This window comes from Doryrhamphus excisus, linkage group LG7 (assembly GCF_037039965.1).
Source record: "Doryrhamphus excisus strain RoL-2023G ecotype Guam linkage group LG7, RoL_Dexc_Guam_v1.1, whole genome shotgun sequence".
In the NCBI taxonomy this organism is placed as follows: domain Eukaryota; kingdom Metazoa; phylum Chordata; class Actinopteri; order Syngnathiformes; family Syngnathidae; genus Doryrhamphus; species Doryrhamphus excisus.
Window position 1 is genome coordinate 21,806,986 of NC_136363.1, and position 13,443 is coordinate 21,820,428.

At 44.0% G+C, this 13,443-nt stretch overlaps 1 protein-coding gene across 8 annotated transcripts in view; it reads right to left on the reverse strand.

Annotated features, from left to right (window-relative positions):
• Positions 1 to 11,812, reverse strand: part of LOC131108624 (sodium channel protein type 5 subunit alpha-like) — a 41,393-nt gene extending 29,581 nt beyond the window's left edge. For 5 of the 8 annotated variants that reach the window (XM_058059785.2, XM_058059784.2, XM_058059782.2 and 2 more), the window contains exons 1-3: positions 11,683 to 11,811; positions 10,693 to 10,743; positions 10,340 to 10,589 (exon numbers count right to left, since the gene is read on the reverse strand). The gene's annotated coding sequence lies outside the window, so the exon portion shown is untranslated. The other 3 variants (XM_078792447.1, XM_078792446.1, XM_058059778.2) reach the window with 3 other exon arrangements.
• Between the last annotated feature and the right edge of the window lie 1,631 nt (positions 11,813 to 13,443).

Below are 13,443 nucleotides of genomic sequence, written 5' to 3' on the forward strand. Positions count from 1 at the left end.
ATCGAGAGATGCTCTTCACGACTGTTAGCAGGTTTGCAACATGTTATTTGGTGTGTATTAATACATAGTATAAAACAATAACAATAACAATAATAATTTTCTTTTTGTTTTGTATACAATTTATTTACAGTGTTTGTAATGCTTTGTAATATCATTAGCATATTTTTGTACTTCATTCTGTTCGTGCTATTCTAGCTCATTGTCGTGTCCAGTGTGAGTGTGTGTGTGTGTGTGTGCGCGCTTGACTTGCTCTTTCCTCCTGGCCTGCAGCAATACAAACAGTCACTAAAAGAAGAGCTAACAATAATTCATATTTTGAACCCATTTTCAGGATGCAGCTTGTGTTTTGATTGACAACCAAGCTGAGCAAGCAGGATGTTTAAACCCGATGAAAGTGGGCGGGGCTCAGCAGGTGCAAGCACCCTCCTTTGGCCCCGCCCTGAAGCAGCTCCTGTCAGCGCTCCATGATGGAAGGATGAAGACGTTCAATTCAATTAGCTTGAAAGGAGGAAACACACGTCCCCACGCTGCCGCCGCCGCCACAGCGGCAGCAGGAGCAGCGCGGCAGCACAGGAAGTCATTCAGTGATGGTGGGCAGCGGGCCAAGCGAGCTGGCAGACGACCACCGGGGCCGTTTGGCTTGGGGGACGACGGGAGAGGGAGGGGTTGAGGATGGCAAGGGTGGTGGCGGTGGTTGGGGGGGCGGGGGTGTTCGGTGACCCTGACATACAGCCGCCTCCATGCGTCACACGGGAGCGTTGTGTTGGATGACAACGCTTCACACCTCCTCAGCCTCTTGAGACGTGTAGAGGCGTTCCTCGCCAGACGCGTGGCCGCCACCCAAAGGTGCTACATTGCAGTGTACAGTAAAGTCACTGTACACTCACGGGAAATATTGCTGCACACACACAGCAGACACTTGTTCCGGGAAGGGATTCACCTCGGCGACTTCCTGCCAATACACCGCCCTCTGCTGGTATGGCGTGCTCAATCCGCTCCTTGAGTAAGGATTCTATTACTCTACAGTATAAGCCTGACAATAACAATAATAATAATTAACATCTGGGCGCAATAACACCTGACCTGATGAGCCCAGGAGATGATGATGATGACGAGCTGACAGTAAGGTAATGAGGAAGACGAAGGTTCAAACACACAAACACACACATTATGTGCAGCTATAATTTCCATATTAGCTATCAGCGTCTTGCTAAGTGTCCCCTCCCAGAGAATTGGCAGTGGTTATTAAGACACACACACACACGCACACACGGGAGCGTGATCAGTTCACATCCTGGTCAAGGTCGTGTTGAAGATAAAGTGTTTTATAGGCGTCGTCAAATCGCCATCAGACAGTAACGGAAGCCTCGAGCCTCCAAAGCAGCCATCAACCCTGAAACAACATTTCAACAGCAAATTAAAGTGAAATACAACAAGCGATCCTCTTAAATGTCTTCTCAAAGTCAAACTCCACACTTAAGGCTGTCACACTTGCGCACAGGTTCACGCTCCGCCATCACTTCCTTCGCTCTCCCGCTTCCTCCTCGCTGATGTGAACACATCTTTAGCGACGAATCATCGTTGGCTGGCTCACTTGCCGACATGTTAGCCTGCCTGTCAGTTCCACGTACATACCACAAACCTTTCTACGATCAAACCTTGGATTATTTCACCACCGCTAAATAACCCACCATGGGGTCAAAGAAAGGTGCAAGGGCCAGCCCTTTTACTTCCTCCATCCTCAACCTTTCTTCCATACGCCAATACAGGTCCTCCATAAAGCTACAACTGGTGTTGAATGTACATTTCGGCTTTCGAGGTTTCACTGTACCCACAAAAGCTCCAAATGACACCACTTTTATTTAAAAGCGGCCTCGTGGCAACAGCACCTTCGCTCACATGAGTCATTATCAATTTATTCGTCTTCCATTCCTCGCTGCATGTTTTAGCAGTTTAGCTGCAGGAAACATGCGTCAGCATGCGAAGACGACAGTCGCCAGGCCGAATGAGTGAAAATAACTCAAATATTAAACAAAACAGAATGATGGAGATAGCGAGGGAGCTGACAATGTTGTAGTTGTTGTAAAAAAAAATAATAAATGCATTAAATAATAAAGAAGACAAGGGCAGTGTGAAATAAGATATACACGCTCACACAAATAGAAAGCTATGTGTCCTTGCATTTGAGTGCACGTGTGCGTGCGTGTGTGTGCGCACACAAAAGTATGCATCAGTGTTTCATTTGCATACTGTAGGCACTCACCAGGCACCAAGTTCTTTGTTCTACTCAAAAGTGGATGAAAATGAGACGGATGGATAAAAGAAATGTCGACAATGTCTTTGTGGAGTCCACCTGATTGATCGATTCATTGATTAAGAGGTGTGTTTGAATACCGGTCCATATTCAAACACACCACATATGCATGTGTGCGTACAGTTGGTGTGTCAGGTGTCAGGTGATCAAGAGAAGGCAAGAACGTCTCTCCTTCCCCACGCAGAGTCGCCTTTCAGCTGAGGTTACATCTGATGACATCACAACTTCTTTCAATCTGGGCCGGACCCACAACCACACACACACACATTGACATGCACACACAGAGTGACACACTTAGACAAATTCATTATTCACGCAAGGGCTGCACTCAGGTTGTCGGGTCTTAAAAAGAGCAACACACTCCTAACATTCTCACTGACGGGTCAAAGGTCAAGGGCAAAGTTCGACTTCCTGTTTGCAGAGACACCATGATGCCCTCCTCCATGTTTTTTGTTTTACTTATTACCCCTCAAACAGTGTTCTCTGACCGAAGCTGGTAGTTATGCCAACATGCTAACCGTAGCTTGTTTGATAGCAAGGCTACTTCGACAGGTGTTACCATGGAGATAAGTAATTTCATGAGAAGGATGTTCACATTTCACTTCCTGTGTCATTTTTATGTCCCACCTCTTCATGTCTGTCTCACTCACACACACCAAAACAACAGGTGGTCCATTGCAATGACTGTTGTAAACAACTGCAGGTGGCATGACAGCGTCTGTATTTAAGGCTGGAATACACCGCATGGTTCAAGTCACACAATCAGCTTTTTTTTTGCTACAAAATGACACAATACAGTAAAATTGCATGTTTTCTCGTGGCCTTTTATTGTGGCCAGTCAAAGGCACACCTGTACAATGATCATGCCATCTAATCGGCATCTTGATCTCAGCAAAGGAGACATGCTGACTAATTCGCTGTGGCAATGCGTGTCATTTCAATGGCATCTCTGAAAAGGTTGAAGAATAGTTGAACTATGAACTTGGCAAGCAATTTGTGAGCGAAAATGATACAGATTGGCAGAATCCTATCAGCAAAATTACCTGTCATGTACTGTTTACGTCTATAGTGTACTATGGTGTACATCCTACGGTATGCAGGATGCGCATTGTTCCCGCTTTGGTATGCATTGTCACATCAGTGAAGCAGTTGTGGCAATTTTTGGTACCGCTTTGTCCCACGCAACAGCAGGCATCACCCCTAGCTTCAATAATTCGGCTTTGTGAGGGACCTACAACATGCTGAACTCCAGAAAAGAAAGGCACTAATGTATACACAGGTACAGCAATGTTAAAAAATGATACGTTTATGACTATAACATCTGATTTTGAGAATGTCCTCACTCTCCAAAATCGTATTGAGGTAATATCCCACAGTGGCCGTCTTTCAGCCTCGTCATCGCTGAGTGTCTCTCACACACACACAGACACACAAATAGCTTCCTTCATTAGGCATCAATATTCAGGTTCATTTTAATTTAGCACCAAAGGAGGTCAGACAAAACGCTCATCACCCTCTTATAGCGTCGTCTCACACACACACACACACACACACACACACACACACACACGCACACAGTGTGTAGTTGTGCAAAAGGTGTCAGTCACGCCTCGGTGTGTCACTTGATAAAAAAGAATAAAAAGTTTTATTTTGTCAACTCAGGCGGGTCGTGACCTTGGGGTTCACACAGCGGCAGCCTCTGCGCGTCCTTGTCGGCGTCACTAAAGTGCATCCTTGCATGGTCTGTCAATCACATTCCAGAAGAATTACTTGATATTCTTATTATTATACTGCATCAGTGCATTCCATTCCAACTTTACTGGACTTGAAAGCAACACTGGGATGTGCGACCCACTTAGATTTATCCTATTTGAGTCTCTCTGCACCACCCCACCTTGGGTCTGTTATTCATCCTGTGTGTGTGTGTGTCTGCACGTGTGTGTCACGCTGTTCTCTTGTTCCCTGGTGGCTGATTAAATCAGTTTCTATTAGCGCACACCCCCCCACCACCCCACAAGCTTGTGTCAACAGATCACAACTGACACTGTTTTATTGTGTTAATGTAAAGACCAACATAAACTCTTCTACGTGTCTGCACTGTGTGTGTAAGACAAGTCTAGCACTAGCCGCAGCTTCAAGCTTCAGCATGACATGTGGGGGGGGCTGTGTTGTCTAACATGTACACACGCATGCACACACTCACACACGTGCACAAGCGGACAGTTGACGGATGATGAGCAGCAGTCAAGACTGATGGAGTGTTTCCTGTCTGTTTGTGCTGCTCTTGAACCACTAAACTGATGAAGCTACAATGCAAGGACAGAGCACACGCGCGCGCACACATACACACACACACGTACACAAAAACACACACGGCGGCCTTGTCCATCACAAGCCGCCGTGCACGCCCGTCTGCCATCGATCTGCGTCTCTCTCGCTTCACTGATCATTCCATCATTTCCTGCAATAGGCAACACAACTTCCTGTAAAGGCAGTCACATGATCGGTCCTTATGGAGGGAGGATTCGAACACGAGGGTGACATTTGACCTCCTTGGATCTACATAAGACATTAAGACTTTATAAGATACTGCCTAAAATATAAATGTGTACTCTAAACAATCTTTTTTTTTTATATACTTCTGTGACTTTTGTTTTTTTATTTGTATTGGCTAACATCTTTTTACTCTTTATGACAGTTACATTTTAAAATGGTAAAAACTGCTTTAAAAAAGGTTTTATGATGTGATAGTTTTACCCTGCAACAGATCATTTCCACAGCTTCCTATGGGAGGAACATACGTCAATCCATCCCACTTAAGCTTTGTTCTTTTTATGACGATAAGTCGACATCGGCATGCATGGTGGACCACTTTTATCAACATACACACTGTCGCCAAAAAAAACATAACCTCGTAGGAGAGACAACGAAGTGAGTAAAACCACCTTAAATGACCTTTATCGCACCTTGCTGCTCAGTCAGAAGAGAAACTGCAGATCAATACGTGCTTTGACAAACCCCAAATGCCAGAAAACTCTCCAACGACACCAGAAAAAGTTGCTAGATTTGTTACTAGTGGCTTTTGGGAAAATATCAAGAGGGTTTGGGATGTCGCCAGATTTAGCGACAACATTGCCAAGTTGGCCACACTGGACATCGAATTTGAGGGCGAAGGGGTCCTTTCGATAAAAAAATGGGTCAGTTTATGTTAATTTCATCATTCACACAAGCATGGCAACACCTATTTTTAATGGTTAGCCATAAAATTTGCATATGTACAAAAGACTTATTGCCATTGTAGTTAACAGCAGCAGACATTATGCCTGTGGACAGTGTCACAGGTGAATCTGTAAGCAGTGGATAGTTTCATTTCCATTTTGTCGACAGCCGTTTACGTGGATGTGAGCCAGTCCGAGGGGCTTCCACTGTGTTACCAATGAAACATCTTTGTTTACTGTTGCAGCGGGAGCTTGATGTCTGAGATAAAAGGGTGGGGGCTTAAATATTGCTGATAAACATAACTTAAACCCCCCCGCCCCCCCAGTGAATGCAGGGACATGCGCCAAGTATTTTCTATAGGAGACGCCATCAGCTGAGCGGCAACATGAAGCTTACATCACCTGTGAGTTCTCGTTAGGACTCTAAACGACGGCTGGGGGGACGCCAAACTGCTCGCCAGAGAAGGAGAAAAGTGGGCCAGTGATCGGAGCCAGCTTAGAACCCCCCCACCATCTCTTACACACACACAGGCACACACACACACACAAATGGTTGGATTGCTTCCACTGTCACAGCAGAGTTTTTCTGTGAAAAAAATCCTGCTAGATAATGATGGATGAATTCATCACTCTCATCATCCTCCACTTCCTGAACAATCATCATCTCTTAATAACACAAGTACTTTTCAGAAACTTCTATTCTTTGTTATGTTTTACTCTTAATTAGACGCCTGGGACAAATTGCACAGTTTCGCTAAAACGACGAGTCTGATCGATCGCATGAGATGAGACAGACTTTCAAGCACGCTGACTAAAAAACACTTAAAGACATGTGACTGATCATTCATCAGCGCAAAGATGGAGGATGAAGGACGGCGAACAGAAGGAGTCCTGAGTGGAGGTATAGCGAGCGTGCCGGGCGACCTGGGGGGCGTCAAAAAGATGGCGATGGGGGCGCGCTGACATGGCCAACCCTCATCAAAATAAATCAGCAGCTGTAAAGTGTTTTAAAGTGTCGGGCTGGGTGAGCGGCGCTGATTTAGTGGACCCCGCTCCGTTTTTAATGACCAGAACATCTGAGTCACATTTAAGATTTTAGTGTGTCCGAAAGCAACGACGACACGGAAAGAAAAAAATGACCCAAATTCCTCTTCACGCCGTTTTTGAGGATAATAATAAGCAGTTTTTCAGTTACGTTGCCTAAAACTGTTCTCTTTGTTCTCAAGGTCGCAAAACAGGTTTGATGTGGTTTTGGTTCAGATTTGGCAATGATGTAAACGCATCCTGCAAAAATGCTGTGCGTCACCGATGTATGGCGATGCTAAATCACATGACCTGAGAGAAACGATTGATCTCCAGGGTCAGCTGATCACACAACAGATGTGTTGGGGTAAGGGGGCAGAGGTCGCCTGCATAGAACCCAAAGCTAGTCTAGCCATTTGACACAATCTGATGCTGCCGCTTTGTCTCCATCAACAAAAACAGGGTGTTAGCTGTTAGCTTCACATGTCACTAAACTGCGGTGAATCGTGTTAGCATGATTAACGCAAACATGGTGAGTCACGGTTGGAGCGGACAGGAGAAAACACGTTGAGTGGATGTTGGTGAAGTGAGGGGGGGGGGGAATCTTCAGAGTGTCGCCGTCATCAAATCAAATGCAACCGACATGCGCTGACCCCGTAATGATTTAAAGGTCCAACATGTGCACTGCTCGCATTGCTTCTGCTGTTGCCATAGTAACAGATGCCACTTGTGAGGCCCAAAGTACAGCGTGCTGATGAACAGGTAAAATCACTGTGTGTGTGTGTGTGTGTGTGTTCCAGATTCAATGATTGTGTGATGATTGAGAGGCAGGCGACTCCACGGGGTGTGATTTATAACTGTACCCTACACCCCCCCCAAGCCATAAACCATCACGCACACACTCCCTAATGAAAATATGCTGAATGTTTCCTTTCACAGTTTCGTCACATGAAGACATCCGTGTACTGCCCACCGGGTGCGTTTGATTTAAACATCTTCTGTGACATATATGTTCCTTCATTTTTATTATGTTAAGAGCATGGCCTGAGACACTTGCATGTCTTAGTTTAGTTTAGTTAGACCTGAGTCACAATTTTGAAGACTTTGGAGAGGACTTGACAATATAATCAAAGACTTGCAACTCAACTTGGACTTGGAGACCAATGACTCGGGACTGGACTTGAAAATACTCAAGATTTTCAATGAATGCATGTGCAAAAAAAGTTTCAGAACAAACAATGACTGTGTGGATTACATAAGTCCTGACTCAGCATTCTGTGTCTGCCTTGTCATACTGCTCTTATTGAATTTTTTAAAATGAGTCAGTTGAAAATGCATCGTACCTGTCAAATTGATTCGATTGTTACATTGTGAAAATGGCATATTATTTGGGAAACAATGGTAATGACTGAAAAACCTACTTTGGACCCATTTTATCTTGACTTGGACTTGCCCGTCTTTACTTGAGACTTGCTCCCACCTCCGCTCTACTCTTATAGTCGCTGACTATTTGACACGTTGCAAACAAAGTGTTGTGTTGACCCCAAAATGCGCCCGTCCATAGGAGACATTTCATTTTGCAAACAAGACAAGTTATGCGGAAGCTTTAAAGCTCCTTGCAAGCAGTGCGAGACTCGCTAAGCTCGACGTGGAGTGACAGTTAGTATATGGAGGGGAGGTGTGTGGGGGGGCTTCGCTGGTGTGCTGTGTGCACATGGACGTTCACGGAGGAGGCCAAGCCGCTTTGCTGACACGAACGTCTCGGCAGAGTCGGACAGTTAGAGAGTTGACGAGTTGACTTTTAAGAGTATTTAGCCGAGCTGCTTTCTATGGAGCGCCATTAATTAAAGTGTCAGATTAGAGACATAATTCAAGAGGAAGCGACGCGGCTTCACGCCGTGACTCATCGCCTTCGCGCGCAGGTGGACGTCTGCACAGCACACTTGTGTAACCGCGCCTTCCAGCAAGCGGTCCAGTCTTGGTGTGGAAGTGTGCGTAGGCGGGATCAGCTTAGGTAGATAGCATGAACTCAAAAGAAGAGGAAGGCCACGCAGAAAACAAAAGCACGACAAAGGAGGACATCTTTCTCCTGACATGAAGAAGGCTCTGCTTTTTTCGCTTCTTACCATTCCGGAAGTGACCATCGCCATACTCGGTACCACAAGAGACAAGAAAACTGAGACAAACTGAACTGCTTGTTTTTGAGTTCAACAAGTTTACACATCTGATTTGTGGTTGACAACTGCCTATTTTGTACATATATGTTGTCCAAATGAAGCATTGTGAACTCAAATACGGTTTAAGCCATTGAGACCACCTTTCAACTTGGATGTAGTATTCCAAATTGGTCACTAGGTGTCAGTAAAGCTTGATTGCCGGAACAACAGGCTTTTATTGCATCTTTAAATCATCTACTACAGGCACACTAACAACAATAATCATAGACTGCAGTTTTGTGGGAAACACTGACATTGCAGATGTTTTGTTTTTTTTTTACCAAAAATACTTTCCTCTGGTTAGGGGGTTCCATTGCACGGGGGATATTTAGGTTGAGAACCACTGTTATGAGTGACTGACATACACTAATTTGAATCGTTATTGTTCCTATTGTCAGTTTGAAGAAAGAAAATGTAGATTTTTAGATGGCGACAGTTTGACACCGGAACAGATCATGTTTTATTTCCATTAGTTACAATGGGAAATATCTGTTCTTTGGTTTCATACCTTCCCCAAACACACACACACACAATGGCGCTAAAGCATAATAAGCAGGGGGTGGGGCCACAAAGCAACGGTGCTGCCTCGTCCGTCAAACAACGACTCATGTTGGAGGAAAGGTCAGGCCCACTGCTGCCGCTCTGAACAAACAGCAGCCTCTCTGCCACACACACACACACACACACACACACAAATGCGACGCATGCAAGGCAGGCGGTGGACACCTGTTGTTGGAGACGTGTTGACACAACAGCACAATGCTCATGTTGTCTTCTTCAGGCCTGGAATCACTCTTTCAAGCTCAAGGTCGCACGCGGAGGGTGACAGGACACTGACCCCTGTCACCCCCGCCCCACCTTCTTCATCATCACTCAAAAATGTGTTTGCGTGCAAAAAAAAATGTACATCACCTGACAAGCAACCTGCCTCATCCTCCCTATACTCTCCGATCCACCATCACGACGCCGACAACTACACTTGGCCATCAGAAAGCCTCTCGAATGTTCCAGTCACATTTCATCATCAACGCTTGGACGGACGGAAAGGTGAAAGGTTGCAGCCTAAGCCCATCTTGCCAATTTGAGGAGGGAGCTGAAACGTAGGGTCTTGCATCGATTTGCTTTACGGGTCGTGACCCGATGAGTGGATCAGAACCAATCCACGCAGAAGCTAATTTGGAAGATGGAGAAGAAAATAACGACACAAGAAGCTTCATGAATGTTGTCTCATTCGATAAACCATGCTTAGAAGAAGGCACGTTCCAATGACTAGTGTCCCTTTAAAGTAAAAGTGTTAAGTCTCGTCTTCCATAAACACAGGAGCTTAATTAATGGAAAAAGAGCACTGCAGGGTTGCATAGGAACAGAGGAAACTGTCCCCCCTCCGCACACACTCCTGGGGGGCCAAAGTGTGTCCCAGTAGGCAAGAAGAACAGAGGAAATATTTACTTTAAATAGAAATACATCAGCTTTCACTTTCAAACTTTGTATCATTAACGCAATTAGGAATGGTCAGAGTTCATTTGATGGGGGGGATCAAGCTTACAAAATAAAAGTGCTTTACTTACGTGTCAAGTGTTTCAAACAAAAGTGTGCACGTCTTCTCGTTCTTCACATCGCCCGCTTGGTGCGCGCGCGTCGTGCGTGTGCGCGTCAGGAGGCAGCTCGTCCTTACATCCAGCCGATGTGATGAAGATGACGGGGAAGAAAGTACGTAAGGTGCGCACTAGCGGCTACATCTTTTTTTGATGTTTTTGTTGTTTTTGTTGTGTGTGTGCACACCTTTAAAAAAAGTCCTCCCTCCAGCTGTTGCTCCTCCTGAGAGAAAAGTCAACAAAAAAAGATGTCAAGGAGGGGAAAAAAACAAGTTTTGTCGTCAGAACATTGGTGCCGCGCGTCCGTGCGTGTGTTGGTAGCCTGCCTGAGCTCACTGGGCCGCCGGACTCCCAACATCCCTGCCGCTTGATCGCCCCTTGGAGAGAGAAAGAGAGAGAGAGAGCGAGAGAGACAGAGTCTCGCGAGGTTACACCTTTGTCTCGCACACACGCGCATGGGGTCCTGTTTCCCTCACCTCAGTGGACCTGCATTTCCAATTCTGTCACGTAAAGTGTGACATTTTTCAGACAGCTCTATAAATAAACGGTGTGTTAAGTATATGTTTAACATACACAAGTTCAAACTAGTTGTGTATACATAAGTTAGCTAGACAGCAAAGTGCATAAAATGTTGCTCAAAGTAGCTACCTGACAAAACTAAGCACGTACCATACGTCAACATTGAAGAGCTGACTGTGTATAAGTTATCATCTATACTGTACTATCGAAAAATGCTCAGACTAACCAAAAAAAGGATAGAGAGTTAATCAAACTAGCCAAACTGGACAATGTAGTTCAAACCAAGTGTAAATATAAACATGAACTGTATGTACTTAGGTTCCTAATAGCTGTGTCTAAACTAGCTAGCTATACAAAGTAGCTGAGACTATAACCAATTATGGAAAATGTAGACCTTAGTAGGTAACTACAGTATTTATAGCAAGCAAATTATATGTCAAGTTGGTCAAATTAGCTAAACTTTGAACAGACGTATAAATCAACATTTAACATATGTAGGTAAATATAATTAGCAAAATCTCTACAAGTATAACGTTGCTCAAGCTAGTTCAACTTTGGCTACGTGTGTAAACCAACATTAACTAGCTAACTGTGTAAAGTTGTATCAACTAACAAACTTAGTTTAAGCTACTTATATAGGAAACTGTTTTATTAATCGAGACAGGTGGTTCTAACTAACAAAAGTAGCTTCAAGTGGTTCACTTGAGCACTTGGGCATAAAACAGAAACTGATCGATTTGATACTTTAAGTTCTTAGATTATACATGGTCTAACATCGAAGATTTTAGTAAGCTTACCTATTTTGTTATCATTTTTAAAACCAAGTTTGTTAAATCTTTTGTATTGCATTTTACAACCCTGTAGCGATTTTCCGGTCTCCATGATTTCCCAGCATACATCTGTGACAAGTGCACAACAGTCGCCCCCTCCTGTCTGGCGGTATTTATAGCTTTTTTTTTTTGGTGGACCATTGACATGCTGGTGTTTACTCTTGTTTGTTAGACTGTTTTCTGTTGACATGCAATGAAAATGATTTACATGCCAGGCCTCGTTCTGTTTTTATTCCATTTAAGAAACTATTCACACATTAATGAGCTTTTATGGGAAGTGTGTGTATGTTGTGAGTGTGTGTGTGTGCAGGTGTCAAAGGGATTAGGCATGGATCATATCTGCTATGTGACACATGAGCTTTATTAGCAAACTGTGTGTGTATGTTCAGTTAGTGCAGTCGTGTGTGTGTGTGTGTGTGAGAGTGACAGGAGGCGGGGTAATGAGCACCTGTCAGTCCGCTTGTGAAGCTTTCATCTGGCATCAACTGGTATCAGTTGAGTTTAGAAGGTGATTTATGACATAACACACACATACACACTGTTGATTGCTATGCAAAGATTTATACCTGTTAAAAGCAAATATGGCAGGTCAAAGGTCAAATCAGGGCCAGTGCTTCTATTTTTCCAATTACATTTTTTCCATATGCGGTGATGAGGTTTTACTATTTGATATACCACTTTTAGTTAAACAAAGAGATGACTGAACAGAATTTCTCTGCACTGTACAGTAAGGGTGTCCCAAAGGCGGTGTCCCCCCAAAACTAATCTTTCCGAAGCATGTACTTTCACTGTAGGAACTAACAATCAGCTCTTTTTTCCAAACTGTTTTTTTTTATCTGTTTTTGTTGAATTTTCTCAAGTTGTTGAGATTCAAGTATTCTCACGCTTCACGTTTTAAAATCATTGGTACATTGTATTACAGCGACATCTAGTGGTCTATTGATGCTATGGCCTGTTTACTCTTTTGGCTTCCATTTGTAGCTTATTTTGATGGTCAATAAATGGTGTAGTGGTGTAGTGGAGCAAAGTATTTTAACTGTGCATATATGTTTTAGATGCATATATGTTTTACATTCATTCCAAATTGCGTCACTGCTGTTTATAAATGAGTCTTTCATGTATCAAAGGTACTATCTTGCTGGTATCATTCTGGTTCCGCCCCAGATGGGGTCAACTCTTCTTTTGCCACGTTTTTGTAACTTTCCAAACATCTGGAAGTTTCTCGCGTACTTGATTGGGCCAAATCTTTTTGACCACGCCTTAAGTTCCGCCCCAAAAAATATTTCTTATCACTGATTGGTTCCATGCTTGACCAATCACAGTTGATCTGCAAACGCGAACATGACTGCCTGGTATCCAAGCTAGGACATGATGGACAACTAGCAGCTCCATCCTCTCCACCACAGTGTCAATTAAAGACGTTGTTAGCTTGTTAGCAGCGTATTCTACTGGTGAATTGACGACGCAATGGCTCAGAAGAAAAGTCCCAAAACGCATTCCAAAAGAGGTTTGTGTCCTATCTCACTAACAAGGTAGCCTGTTCCCGGGAATGTGGTGCACAGCACCACCATTAGCATTCTGCTGTTTGTCTTATCGGTTGTTTACGATTACCAAGAAGGACGTGTTGTTTTGATATCGAATACAATACAATATGTAATTCGGCGAACATTCGATCGGTATGATCAGTATGTAATTCAAACCACACCTCGCTTGTTTCTGTCTTACTGC